We start from the raw sequence: 14634 nt of genomic DNA, 5'->3' as shown, positions 1-14634 counted from the left end.
CTTCTTGTAACTATTTATTGCTGTATATTGTTGTGTAACTCCTCCTTCCCAGTGATGTTTAGCCTAGGTTGTGATGTCACGCATCCTTCTGCCCCAAAGCACTCTGGAAGATTGACTGTGGGGAGGAGGGCATCACACAAATTCATCATGCCAGCAGTAAAGAAGCAAGCATTACTGATAAACTTAAAGTGACCACACACCATACAATTTTCTAAATTTCTTTTTAGTTCAAGGATTACAATCTTTCTGATTGATTGTAATATTTGAAAAATTTGACCAATGTACCACACATGTGTTAAGATTTTCCCCAATCATGAAAAAAGAACATTGCTTGGGTGTATATATTAAGAAATTGACAATCTACCCTACACCATTCCATTTCATAAAAATTGATCAGAAAAATCCACCACTCCTGATCGACTTATAACAGAAAGAAATTGGGAAATTCTTTTGGATTTCTTGCTTGAATAATCCGATCGTTTTTTTATCAAATTGCTTTAAAATCAGATTCATTTATTGTATTATGGGTGGCCACCTTAAAAGTAACCTTAAGTCAAAAATAAAAAATGAGTTTTACTCACCTGGGGCTTCCCTCAGCCCCCTGCAGCTGATCAGTGCCCATGTAGAGTCGCTCTGAAGCTCCTGGACCCGCCGGCGGCTACTTCCGGTTTTGCCGTCACTGGCTGCCAGGCTAGGAACGCGAGTGATTCTTCGCGTTCCCAGCTACAATAGCACCCCCTATACTGCTATTGCAGCCTTCCCTGCCACAATAGCAGTATAGGGGGTGCTATTGTAGCTGGGAACGTGAAGAATCACTCGCGTTCCTAGCCTGGCGGCTGGTGACGGCGAAACCGTAAGTAGCCGCCGGCGGGTCCTGGAGCATCGGAGCGACTCTTTGTGGGCACCGATCAGCTGCAGGGGGCTGAGGGAAGCCCCAGGTGAGTAAAACTCATTTTTTATTTTTGACTTAAGGGAATCAGGGTGATTTTAAAATAGACAAAGTTTGGCTAAACAAATGACAACTCAATAATATTAGTGGCTGGATACTGTACTGGTTAAGGGCTCTGCTTTGGACATGGGAGACCAGGGTCTGAATCCTGGCCAGTAACCTATTCAGCAAAGGAGTTCAACACAAGACTTTCTAACACTGCCTCTTGAGCGTGGCTGTAGCTCTTGAGTGCTTTGAGTCCGACAGGAGAAATGCACTATACAAATGTTTAGATGAATATTGTGAAAAATAAGCAATTATATGCATTGAGTTTTGCTCAGGAAATTTCCCTTTTGAGTCTCTTTAAGTGATCCAGTAAACCTCATCTCAGTTGATTAAAATGTATGTGCTATTAGGTGCCTTATTTAATTACAATAATTACTAGGGTTAAGGGCTGGTTATTGTTTTGCTCAGGCAAATTACAAATTGCATGAATCAATTGCACTGCACTGCTGAGGAAATATTAGCTCACTCAGCAGTGCGAGAAAGAACTGCCAAATGTCTTTTTTTAAAACCATCCTAGTGTTCTTTTCTTCTGATTCACTTAGTGAATTTACATGTTGGAGATGGTGTTTACCTCAAAAATGTCTACATTGGTCACTGGTCAGCACTGTGGACAGGTCAACTCACTACAGTGGCATGCGAAAGTTTGGGCAACCTTGTTAATCGTCATGATTTTCCTGTATAAATTGTTGGTTGTTACGATAAAAAAATGTCAGTTAAATATATTATATAGGAGACACACACAGTGATATTTGAGAAGTGAAATGAAGTTTATTGGATTTACAAAAAGTGTGCAATAATTGTTTAAATAAAATTAGGCAGGTGCATAAACTTGGGCACTGTTCTCATTTTATTGATTCCAAAACCTTTAGAACTAATTATTGGAGCTCAAATTGGCTTAGAAAGCTCAGTGACCCCTGACCTACATACGCAAGTGAATCCAATTATTAGAAAGAGTATTTAAAGCGGATCCGAGATGAAAAACTAACTATAACAAGTAACTTGTCAACTTGTCTATATATCTTATGTACAGTTTGCAAAACTGAATACTGCATACTGCTTTAATAGAACATGATTATTTCTTCCTGTGATACAATGACAGCAGCCATGTTGTTTGTAAACATTACACAGAGGCAGGCTAATCTGCACCATCAGCACTCAGACTGAAAAAAACCTAACTCCCCCTCCTCCTCCCTCCTCCCCTCTGTCTCTGAAATCTCTAGCTAGTAATACCTCCCCCTCCTCATGCCCAGACTGAGCTCCCATGAGCCCTTGCTACTGCCAAGGCTCTCTGAAAACCTGTGGGCGTGGTTTATTTAGTTTATAGGGAATTAGAGTATTAAAACAAAAACAAAAAAGTATTTGGCTTGAGGAATGCCCTATAAACAATAGGAAAGGAACACAATTATGCAATGCGTAAAAGTTCACCTCGGATCCACTTTAACCTGGTTTCTGTATCAAATATGCTTCTTGTAACTATTTATTGCTGTATATTGTTGTGTAACTCCTCCTTCCCAGTGATGTTTAGCCTAGGCTGTGATGTCACGCATCCTTCTGCCCCAAAGCACTCTGGAAGATTGACTGTGGGGAGGAGGGCATCACACAAATTCACCATGCCAGCAGTAAAGAAGCAAGCATAACTGATCAATTTAAAGTGGCCACACACCATACAATTTTCTAAATTTCTTTTTAGTTCAAGGATTACAATCTTTCTGATTGATTGTAACATTTGAAAAATTTGACCAATGTACCACACATGTGTTAAGTTTTTTCCCAATCATGAACAAAAAACTCTGAGAACATTGCTTGGGTGTATATATTAAGAAATTGACAATCTACCCTACACCATTCCGTTTCATAAAAATTGATCAGAAAAATCCACCACTCCTGATCGACTTATATCAGAAAGAAATTGGGAAATTCTTTTGGATTTCTTGCTTGAATAATCCGATCGTTTTTTTATCAAATTGCTTTAAAATCAGATTCATTTATTGTATTATGGGTGGCCACCTTAAAGGTAACCTTAAGTCAAAAATAAAAAATGAGTTTTACTCACCTGGGGCTTCCCTCAGCCCCCTGCAGCTGATCGGTGCCCACGTAGAGTCGCTCTGATGCTCCTGGACCCGCCGGCGGCTACTTCCGGTTTGCCGTCATTGGCCGTCAGGCTAGGAACGCGAGTGATTCTTCGCGTTCCCAGCTACAATAGCACCCCCTATACTGCTATTGCGGCCTTGCCACAATAGCAGTATAGGGGGTGCTATTGTAGCTGGGAACGTGAAGAATCACTCGCGTTCCCAGCCTGATGGCTGGTGATGGCGAAACTGGAAGTAGCCGCTGGCGGGTCCAGGAGCATCAGAGCGACTCTATGTGGGCACCGATCAGCTGCAGGGGGCTGAGGGAAGCCCCAGGTGAGTAAAACTAATTTTTTATTTTTGAGTTAAGGTTCACTTTAAGGGAATCAGGGTGATTTTCAACTAGACAAGGTTTGGCTAAACAAATGACAACTCAATAATATTAGTGACTGGATAGTGTACTGGTTAAGGGCTCTGCTTTGGACATGGGAGACCAGGGTCTGAATCCTGGCTAGTAACCCATTCAGTAAGGAGTTCAACACAAGACTTTCTAACACTGCCTCTTGAGTGGCTGCAGCTCTTGAGTGCTTTGAGTTCCGACAGGAGAAATGCACTATACAAATGTTTAGATTAATATTGTGAAAGATAACCAATTATATGCATTGAGTTTTGCTCAGGAAATTTCCCTTTTGAGTCTCTTTAAGTGATCCAGTAAACCTCATCTCAGTTGATTAAAATGTATGTGCTATTAGGTGCCTTATTTAATTACAATAATTACTAAGGTTAAGGGCTGGTGATTGTTTTGCTCAGGCAAATTACAAATTGCATGAATCAATTGCACTGCACTGCTGAGGAAATATTAGCTCACTCAGCAGTGCGAGAAAGAACTGCCAAATGTCTTTTTTTAAAACCATCCCAGTGTTCTTTTCTTCTGATTCACTTAGCGAATTTACATGTTGGAGATGGTTTTGTAAATGAATGTGTGTAGAACTCACGTGTTCCTGTATGTATACGTCCACATAGGTTGTCAATAAAGATAGTTCTCCTCCGCACTCCTCATGAGTTGTAATGATAATGACGGCAACTCCAGATTCCTGCTTCCACGCCTTGACAACCTATGTGGACGTATACATACAGGAACACGTGAGTTCTACACAGTCTGCTTTAGCATAAACAACAGAGAAAGCGATGTGCACATAACTAATATTTTTTCAAGGAACTGTCTGTACACCTTTGCCATTAAGCTGGAGCATATACTGTTCATATAGGTGCTAGATGGGAATCTGTCTTTTTGCAAGGAAACTGCTATTGCCACCGTTAGTACGGTATAAAGGACATTTCTGCAATTGAGATTGGCATTTCATCTACACATTGTGTGCTGCTTAATTTTAAAGCCAAGTTTTTTTACTTTTTTATGGAAGGGCCCTTCTAGGTATGTGTGGTGTGAAGGAGTGATGGGTCGGTTCATGTTTATTGCTGATGACACATGTTAATTGGGGACTGTTTTAGGTTGCTAAAAATAGATGAAATTTGGGGATCATCTAGCGCGTGTTAATTGTGTTAAAATTTCATGTTGGAGATGGTGTTTAACCTCAAAAATGTCTACATTGGTCACTTGTCAGCACTATGGACAGGTCAACTCACTACAGTGGGGTGCGAAAGTTTGGGCAACCTTGTTAATCGTCATGATTTTTCTGTATAAATTGTTGGTTGTTCCTCTGCTGACCCTCTCTGTCAAGCTCTTCACTGGCTACCAATTAATGAGAGGATTCAGTTCAAACTCTTAACCCTAACCTACAAAGCTCTCCACAATCTCTCTCCCCGGTACATCTCCTCACTAGTCTCCAGATACCAACCCAACCGCAATCTCAGATCTGCACACGAGCTTCTTCTATCCTCTTCTACAATTACCTCCTCACATTCACATGTACAAGACTTCTCACGTGCCTCACCCCTCCTCTGGAATGCCCTTCCACAACACATCCGCCACTCTCTCACCTTTGAAATCTTTAAACGCTCCCTCAAAACCCACCTTTTCCGACAAGCATATTCTCTAGCGTAGGCCATGCACCCACTAAATAACCTAATTACGCACTGCCTGTACATATACTGTATACTTCCCCACCCCTTGTTTCCACCTTATTCCTTTAGATTGTAAGCTTGCAAGGGCAGGGCTCTCACCCTTTTGTGTCATGGACTGTTATTAATTTAATTGCTTGCACACTGTTAGAAATTTATACATTTTAGTCATCATGTTAAATCAAATTGTAATCAGCAGTGCTGTATCTTGTATCAGTGTTCATATTTGATGTATATCATTGTCTGTATCATTATGTATCCCTTGTTTGTTTTCTTACATTGTACAGCGCCACGGAATATGTTGGCGCTTTATAAATAAATAATAATAATAATAATAATAAAAGATGTCAGTTAAATATATCATATATGAGACACACACAGTGGTATTTGAGAAGTGAAATGAAGTTTATTGGACTTACAGAAAGTGTGCAATAATTGTTTTAACAAAATTAGGCAGGTGCATAAATTAATAAATAAATAACAAAGAAATGAAATCAATATTTAGTAGATCCTTCTTTGCAGAAATTACAGCCTCTAAACGCTTCCTGTAGATTCCAATGAGAGTCTGGATTCTGGTTGAAGGTATTTTGGACCATTCCTCTTTACAAAACATCTCTAGTTCATTCAGGTTTGATGGCCTCCGAGCATGGACTGCTCTTTTGAACTCACGCCACAGATTTTCAATTATATTCATGTCTGAGGACTGCGATGGCCATTCCAGAACGTTGTACTTGTTCCTCTGCATGAATGGCTTAGTGGATTTTGAGCAGTGTTTAGGGTTGTTGTCTTGTTAAAAGATTCAGCCTCGGCGCAGCTTCAGCTTTGTCACTGATTCCTGGACATTGGTCTCAAGAATCTGCTGATACTGAGTGGAATACATGCGTCCCTCAACTTTGACACGATTCTCAGTCCCTGCACTGGCCACACAGCCCCACGGCATGATGGAACCACCACCATATTTGACTGAAGGTAGCAGGTGCTTTTCTTGGAATGCTATGTACTTTTTCCTACATGCATAACTCATCTTGTTATGCCCAAATAACTCAATTTTAGTTTCATCAGTCCACAGCACCTTATTCCAAAATGAAGCTGGCTTGTCCAAATGTGCTTTAGTATACTTCAAGCGGCTCTGTTTGTGCTCTGCGGCTTTTTCTGCATCACTCTCGCATACAGCATCTCCTTGTGTAAAGTGCGCTGAATGGTTGAATGATGCACAGTGATTCCATCTGCAGCAGGATGATGTTGTAGGTCTTTGGTGCTGGTCTGTGGGTTGACTCTGACTGTTCTCACCATTCGTCGTTTCTGTCTATCTGAGATTTTTCTTGGTCTGCCTCTGCCACTTCAAGCCTTAACCTGAACTGAGCCTGTGGTCTTCCATTTCCTCAATATGTTCCTAACTGTGGAAACAGACAGCTGAAATCTCTGAGACAGCTTTCTGTATCCTTCCCCTAAACCATGATGGTGAACAATCTTTGTCTTCAGGTCATTTTAGAGTTATTTTGAGACCCCCATGTTTTACTCTTTAGAGAAAATTAAAAGAGGAGGAAAACTTACACTTGACCCCGTTAAATACTCTTTCTAATAATTGGATTCACTTGTGTATGTAGCTCAGGGGTTACTGAGCTTACTAAGCCAATTTGAACTCCAATAATTAGTTCTAAAGGTTTTGGAGTCAATAAAATGACAACACTGCCCAAATGTATGCACCTGCCTAATTGTATTTAAACAATTATTGCGCACTTTTTGTAAATCCAATAAACTTAATTTCACTTCTCAAATATCACTGAGTGTGTCGCCTATATGATATATTTAACTGACTTTTTTTATCCTAAGAACCAACGATTTATACAGGAAAATCATGATGATTAACAAGGTTGCCCAAACTTTTGCATCCCACTGTAAAGGTGCATTTTTACAGTTTTGCATCCATCACTATTTACAAGCTTAGAATTTAAAAAATAATAGTAATATTCCCTCTTCACATGCATAATTAAAAAGTTCAAACCCTTAGGTAACTATTTATATTTCGTTTTTTTGTTTTTTTATTGCAATTTTTTTTATATAAATAGCAAGCTCTCTCGCTTACAGGAAGTAAAGGGAGGTGGGGAAACTGTTTCTTTATTAAGATCAGGGCTTCTAAAAGAAGCCCGTCGGTCTTTCTAATGGGGACTTTGATCAATGAATGAGAACTGTGTTCCCATTCATTGATCACCGGGCTAACCGGCGGCACTGGAGTGCGCAGGCGCAGCAGTGCAGATGCAGCCTTTTGGACATAATAGCAGCTTCCAAAAGGTGAAAGTAGTTAAGCACTATGGACAGTTCCTAGCACTAGAGATCAATGAGATGCAGATCATTCCAAATTATTGCAAGGTTATGCAAATCCTGTCTGTAAATATATGCTTGAAAATGGACTAAACCAATTAAACCTTGGTGGGACTTGATTAGTCCACTTTCAAGCTGCATACATTTGCATTCAACATTTACATAACCCTGCATTAATTCGGGATTATTTTCATCTCATTGACCATCTCTATTCAGCACTATGAACATCTGCTGTCACTAGTTTCAGCGCTATACACAGGATCTTCTCAAAAAATTTGCATATTGTGATAAAGTTCATTATTTTCTGTAATATGCTGATAAACATTAGACTTTCATATATTTTATATTCAAATACACACAACTGAAGTAGTTCAAGCCTTTTATTGTTTTAATATTGATGATTTTGGCATACAGCTCATGAAAACCCAAATTTCCTATCACAAAAAATTAACATATTTCGTCCGACCACTAAAAGAAAAGTGTTTTTAACACAAAAAAAAAAGTCAACCTTCAAATAATTATGTTCAGTTATGCACTCAATACTTGGTCGGGAATCCTTTTGCAGAAATGACTGCGTTAATGCGGCGTGGCATGGAGGCAATCAGCCTGTGGCACTGCTCAGGTGTTATGGAGGCCCAGGATGCTTCGATAGCGGCCTTAAACTCATCCAGAGTGTTGGGTCTTGCGTCTCTCAACTTTCTCTTCACAATATCCCACAGATTCTCTATGGGGTTCAGGTCAGGAAAGTTGGCAGGCCAATTGAGCACAGTAATGCCATGGTCAGTAAACCATTTACCAGTGGTTTTGGCACTGTGAGCAGGTGCCAGGTCGTGCTGAAAAATGAAATCTTCATCTCCACAAAGCTTTTCAGCAGATGGAAGCATGAAGTGCTCCAAAATCTCCTGATAGCTAGCTGCATTGACCCTGTCCTTGATAAAACACAGTGGACTAACACCAGCAGCTGACATGGCACCCCAGACCATCACTGACTGTGGGTACTTAACACTGGACTTCAGGCATTTTGGCATTTCCCTCTCCCCAGTCTTCCTCCAGACTCTGGCACCTTGATTTCTGAATGACATGTAAAAGTTGCTTTCATCCGAAAAAAATACTTTGGACCACTGAGCAACATTCCAGTGCTGGTTCTCTGTAGCCCAGGTCAGGCGCTTCTGCCGCTGTTTCTGGTTCAAAAGTGGGTTCATGCTTCCATCTGCTGAAAAGCTTTATGGAGATGAAGATTTCATTTTTCTGCACGACCTGGCACCTGCTCACAGTGCCAAAACCACTGGTAAATGGTTTACTGACCATGGCATTACTGTGCTCAATTGGCCTGCCAACTCTCCTGACCTGAACCCCATAGAGAATCTGTGGGATATTGTGAAGAGAAAGTTGAGAGACACAAGACCCAACACTCTGGATGAGCTTAAGGCCGCTATCAAACACCTGAGCAGTGCCACAGGCTGATTGCCTCCATGCCACGCCGCATTGAAGCAGCCATTTCTGCAAAAGGATTCCCGACTAAGTTTTGAGTGCATAACTGAACATAATTATTTGAAGGTTGACTTTTTTTGTTTTAAAAACACTTTCCTTTTATTGGTCGGATGAAATATGCTAATTTTTTTAGATAGGAAATGTGGGTTTTCATGAGCTGTATGCCAAAATCATCAATATTAAAACAATAAAAGGCTTGAACTACTTCAGTTGTGTGTATTTGAATCTAAAATATATGAAAGTCTAATGTTTATCAGTACATTACAGAAAATAATGAACTTTATCACAATATGCTAATTTTTTGAGAAGATCCTGTATAGTTCCTACCAATGCTGCTATAACTAGATTCAATATAATGGACAGCTTTTACCAATTCAGCACTATGGAAAGCTGCTATCGTTAGATTCAGCACTATGGAAAGCTGCTATCATTTGATTCAGCACTATGGAAAGTTGCTATCATTAGATTCAGCACTATGGAAGCTGCTATCATTTGATTCAGCACTATGGAAAGGTGCTATCATTAGATTCAGCACTATGGAAAGCTGCTATCATTAGATTCAGCACTATGGAAAGCTGCTACTACTAGGTTCAGCACTATGGAAAGCTGCTACTACTAGGTTCAGCACTGTGGACAACTCAACAACTATATTCAGCACTATGTAAAGCTGCTACTACTAGGTTCAGCACTGTGGACAACTCTTTCCGTTATATTCAGTAATATGAAAAGCTGCTATCCCAATATTCAGCACAATGGACAGCTTCTACAAATTCAGTAATATGGAATGCTGCTATCACTAGATTCAGCACTATGGACAGCTCCTACCCATTCAGCACTATGTAAAGCTGCTGCTGCTACTACTAGGTTCAGCACTGTGGACAGCTCAACAACTATATGCAGCACTATCTAAAGCTGCTACTACTTGTTTCAGCACAATGGACAGCTCTTGCTGCTATATTCAGTAATATGAAAAGCTGCTATCCCAATATTCAGCACAATGGACAGCTTCTACAAATTCAGTAATATGGAATGCTGCTATCACTAGATTCAGCACTATGGACAGCTCCTACCCATTCAGCACTATGTAAAGCTGCTGCTGCTACTACTAGGTTCAGCACTGTGGGCAGCTCTTACCACTATATTCAGTACTATGAAAAGCTGCCATCACAAGATTCAGCACTGTGGACAGCTCCTACCAGCTCAGCAGTATGGAAAGCTGCTTTCACCAGATTCAGCACTAAAGCTGCAACTACTATATTCAGCACTATGGATAGCTCCTACCAATTCAGCAGTATGGAAAGCTGCTATCACTAGATTTAAAGAGACACTGCAGTGGGAAAAAATGATGATGTAATGAATTGGTTGTGTAGTACGGATAATTACTAGAACATTAGTAACAAAGAAAATATTCTCATATTTTTATTTTCATAACTTTTTTTTATAACATTGCATCATTCTCTAATATTTACAGTTTACACACTACTCAGCATTCTAAATGATTTTACAGAACGGGCAAGTGAACTTTTTAACGCTTCTCTGCAAAGAAAAAGAAAATACAATGACTGACAGTTGAGATAATAAGCTTCAGAAGACAGAGCTCTCTGGGACTTTGAAAGTCGTGGAGCTCAATGGCTCTTTTGCATAGATAACAACTGAAGTTTCTTAACTCTTCCTGTACTTGAAACAATATTAGACGTATGTCTCTGCTCTTAATGTTTTATTTCTTAGCTGTACTACACATACAAATCATTATATCATAATTTTTTCACTTCAGTGTTTCTTTAAAATGTTTCTATGGCTATATTTAAAAAAAAAAAACTGACACTTACCTAGGGCCTCTACCGCCCCCTGCAACTGTCCTGTCCCGCTCTGTCCTCTACGATCCTCCGTTTCCCGCCACCAGTCATGGTCCAATTATTCGTCTAACTAGTATGCAACTGTGCCTGCGTGGCCGCATGCGTCCTCACTCCCGCTCGCATCTCCGGAAGCTTACTGCACACGTGCAGTATGAGAAAGCTTCATACTGCGCCTGCGCAGTAAGCTCCTGGAGACGCAAGTGGGAGCTAGGACATGCGTAGCCACGCAGGCACAGTTGCATTCGTCTAGTTAGACAAATAATTGGACCATGACCAGTGCCGGGGAACGAAGGATCGTAGATGATGGCGCAGGACAGGACAGCTGCAGGGGGGGAGGGGGGGTTGAGACCCTAGGTAAGTGTCAGTTTTTGTTTTTTAAATATATCCACAGAACCCCTTTAAAGGAATAGTAACATGAGAAGAATGTGGAGGCTGCCATATTTATTTCCTGTTAAACAATACTAGGTGCCTGTTAGCCCTGTTTATCTACTTAGCTACAGCAGTCTCTAAATAACACAGGAAACAAGCATGCAGCTAATCTTGTCAGATCTGACAATAATGTCAGAAACATCTGATCTGCATATACATACATATTGTTCAGTGTATATGGCTAAAAGCTGGATAGCTAGGCAACAGGTATTGCTTAAAAGGAAATAAATATGCCAGCTCCCAAATTCTTCTCACTTCAGTTGTCCTTTAAGGCTGTGGACAGATCATCTCATTACTTTCAGCATTACGGCTCCTAGCATAACTTCCACAACACATAATGTTCCCTCTCGTTCTGCTGTAAGCATATTTCAGTCAGCACTATGTACAATTCCTACCACTACATTCAAGGACAGCTAAAGCAAGAGGGATATGGAGGATATAATATTTATTTCCTTATAAGCAATACCAGTTGCCTGGCTGTCCTTCTGATCCTCTACCTCTAATGCTTTTAGCCATAGACCCTGAACAAGCATGCAGCAGATCAGATGTTTCTCACATTATTGTCAGATCCGATAAGATTAGCTGCATGCTTGTTTCTGGTGTGATTCAGACACTACTGAAGCCAAACAGATCAGCAGGCCTGCCAGGCAACTGGTATTGTTTAACAGGAAATAAATATGGCAGCTTCCATATTCTTCTCACTTCAGTTGTCACTTCAGCCCCTACCACTAGATTGAATACCATGGAAAGCTTCCGCCCGAATATTCAGAATCAGAATCAGAATAGGTTTTATTCACCAAGCCGGACCCAAAGTCATGCCCGGAATTGGGGTTGGCACAGAAGATGTAAAAACAGCTCAGGAGGGAAGACAAATTGCTATGACAGATTCAGAACTATAGACTAAGACAGAACAGACATAATAAACATAAACAAATCATTATTGTCCGTGCAGAGCTGGGCGGCTAAACACTGTGATGCTGGAGGCCGGGGCCTCTGTTCTAGCAGAGCCATTTAATAGAGTTCAGAAGGTTGACAGCCGAGGGAAAGAAAGTGTTCTTGTGCCTAGCTGTCTTGGTGGATATGACCCGAAGTCTCTTCCCCAGTGGGAGCCGGCTAAAGTAGCGGTGGCCCGAGTGTGAGGGATCACTTGCAATTCTTTGAGCCCTGGAACGCAGTCTGGAGTAGAAGAGGCAGTCAAGCGGGGGGAGGAGTTTCCCTATGATTCTCTCTGCTGACCTGATGACTCTCTGTAGCTTGTATCTGTCGCTGCACTCTGGACAATTTATACCACTAGATTCAGTATTATGAACAACTCTTACCAGCATTATGGACAGTCTTATTACTAGATTCAAGACCATGGACAGCTACTTAGCTACTCTCTATCCATATCTTAAAGTGAATCTGAGATGAAAAACTAACTATAACAAGTAACTTGTCTATATATCTTATCTAAAGTTCAGATAGTTTACACAGCATATCTAGCTGCAAACAGCTTCAAAAGTTTATGATTATTTATTCCTGTGATACATTGAGGGCAGCCATGTTCTGTTTGTCACATTGTCACAGGCTGAGGGCTGGAGATGCTATCAGCTTGCCTGTGTGTAAATTTAGTCTCCTCCCTCCTCCCCTTTGCCTCTGAAATCAATGGCTAGTAACCTCCTCCTCCTCCTGCCCAGACTGAGCTGCCATAAGCCCTTGCTACAGTACCAAGGCATAAAAGGAGCTGTGGCGTGGCTTGTTTAGTTTATAGGGAATTAGAGTATTAAAACAAAACAAAAAATGATTTGACTTGAGGAATGCCCTATAAACTATATGAAAGGAACACAATTATGCAATGAGTAAAAGTTTATCTCGGATCCACTTTAACTTATTTCAGCACTGAGGACAGTTCCTTTGTTTTCAGCAATAGGTTTACCTCTTTTTGCTATAGTCAGCACAATGGACCACTTCTCACAATTATGTTCAGTTTTTGTACATACACATCTCCTCTCAGCGTACTCAGTAGAAGGGAGAACTCCGCTCGCCACGTACAGCACCACAGGCAGCTCCCCGCGTGATCTAAGGAATGTTAGCAATCGATACATAGAGCTGAAGTGAACTGTAAATTAGATTGTCTCCCCCCTGGTGACATTTCTCTATTGTCGTTCTCATCATAACTGTGACAGCTGACTCCGGCCCCCGAAGGATACCCACATTATTTGTTCTACATTATGTGAAGTTGTTGGAAACTGAAAAAGGTCAGAATCGTGGTAGGAGCCATAAATCAGGGAAAGAGAGGCTGGGTTGGAAGACGTGGGTGCAGCGTACCAGGCAGGATTTACTACAGGTGACTCTTCAGGCCTCACATATACACTGGTCTTTACCTTGCTGGAGGCATTGAGGCAATGTGCGGCGCACTCAGCATGTTAATGAGCTTTTTGCCCAACTGTTAAAAGCAATGCACTTTAATGTATAAATGATGCAGGTGTATAAAGAAACAAAACAGAAAAACAAGAAAAAGCACATTAAAGTTGGGCCACTGGAGAACATTCAGCTGTTGGCAAACTACCAATTACAGCACAATGTTCATTGAATTTTACAGATTGCTGCTAATTTAAAACTGCAGAGAAATTCAGAAATGCAGAAAATGTGGTGTTAGAATCAGCTGCTATTATATCACTTCTGCGCTTTATGGTACACCACACCGGTTATGAATTGTCTGATCCCCTTGAATGGATTTGCTCATCTTTATGTGGGGTGCTGTGATGCAGACATTGACTGACACACATTGACTGAAACACTGATGAATGAAACACATTACCAGACAAAGACAACGGCACAAGCGCTGACTGAGACCCAGTCATGCACTGCAATATTACTGACAGACAGAGGAAGCACAGACAGACAAATAGATAGATGATAGACAAACTGTGGACAGATAGATAGATAGATAGATAGATAGTAGACAAATAATGGATAGATAGATAGATAGATAGATAGATAGATTGATAGATGTAATAAGTAGACTGATTTATTGACACTGTGTGTGGATAGAATAGATAGAAAAAAAAGATGGGCATTGTGAACAGAATGATACTGCAGAGATAGATGGATAGATAGATATATAGATAGATGTTGATGCACTAACCACTGGTAATATTGCTCTGTGCAGGCAGTTCATGGCAACATTTCAGTTACAACCGCCAGCAGTGTACTGTGCATTACGCAGTTAGTACAACGCATGCTACATGGGTAATGTGAGTATTGCTATGGAAAATGCGCGTTACGCTTCTTCAGGAAAGTTCACATTAATCAGGTACTGTGGCTAGTAAAGTAATACATTATACACTGCTGGCAGTAGTAACAGTAATATTGCTGTGTGATAGTAGTCTTTTACTTTAAAGTTAATTCCACT

At 40.7% G+C, this 14634-nt stretch overlaps 1 protein-coding gene across 27 annotated transcripts in view; it reads left to right on the top strand.

The window, feature by feature from the left end:
* LOC137528845 (leucine-rich repeat and fibronectin type III domain-containing protein 1-like protein) overlaps positions 1-14634 on the top strand; it is a 688143-nt gene that overhangs the window by 341315 nt on the left and 332194 nt on the right. The window contains exon 1 of one of the 27 annotated variants that reach the window (XM_068250507.1): positions 14454-14535. The exons of the other annotated variants lie outside the window; for them this stretch is intronic. The gene's annotated coding sequence lies outside the window, so the exon portion shown is untranslated. Of the gene's footprint in view, positions 1-14453; positions 14536-14634 lie in introns of those variants that run through there. 27 annotated transcript variants of the gene reach the window in all.

Source organism: Hyperolius riggenbachi, chromosome 8 (assembly GCF_040937935.1).
Source record: "Hyperolius riggenbachi isolate aHypRig1 chromosome 8, aHypRig1.pri, whole genome shotgun sequence".
Taxonomy (NCBI): domain Eukaryota; kingdom Metazoa; phylum Chordata; class Amphibia; order Anura; family Hyperoliidae; genus Hyperolius; species Hyperolius riggenbachi.
This window is presented reverse-complemented; position numbering and strand designations above follow the sequence as displayed.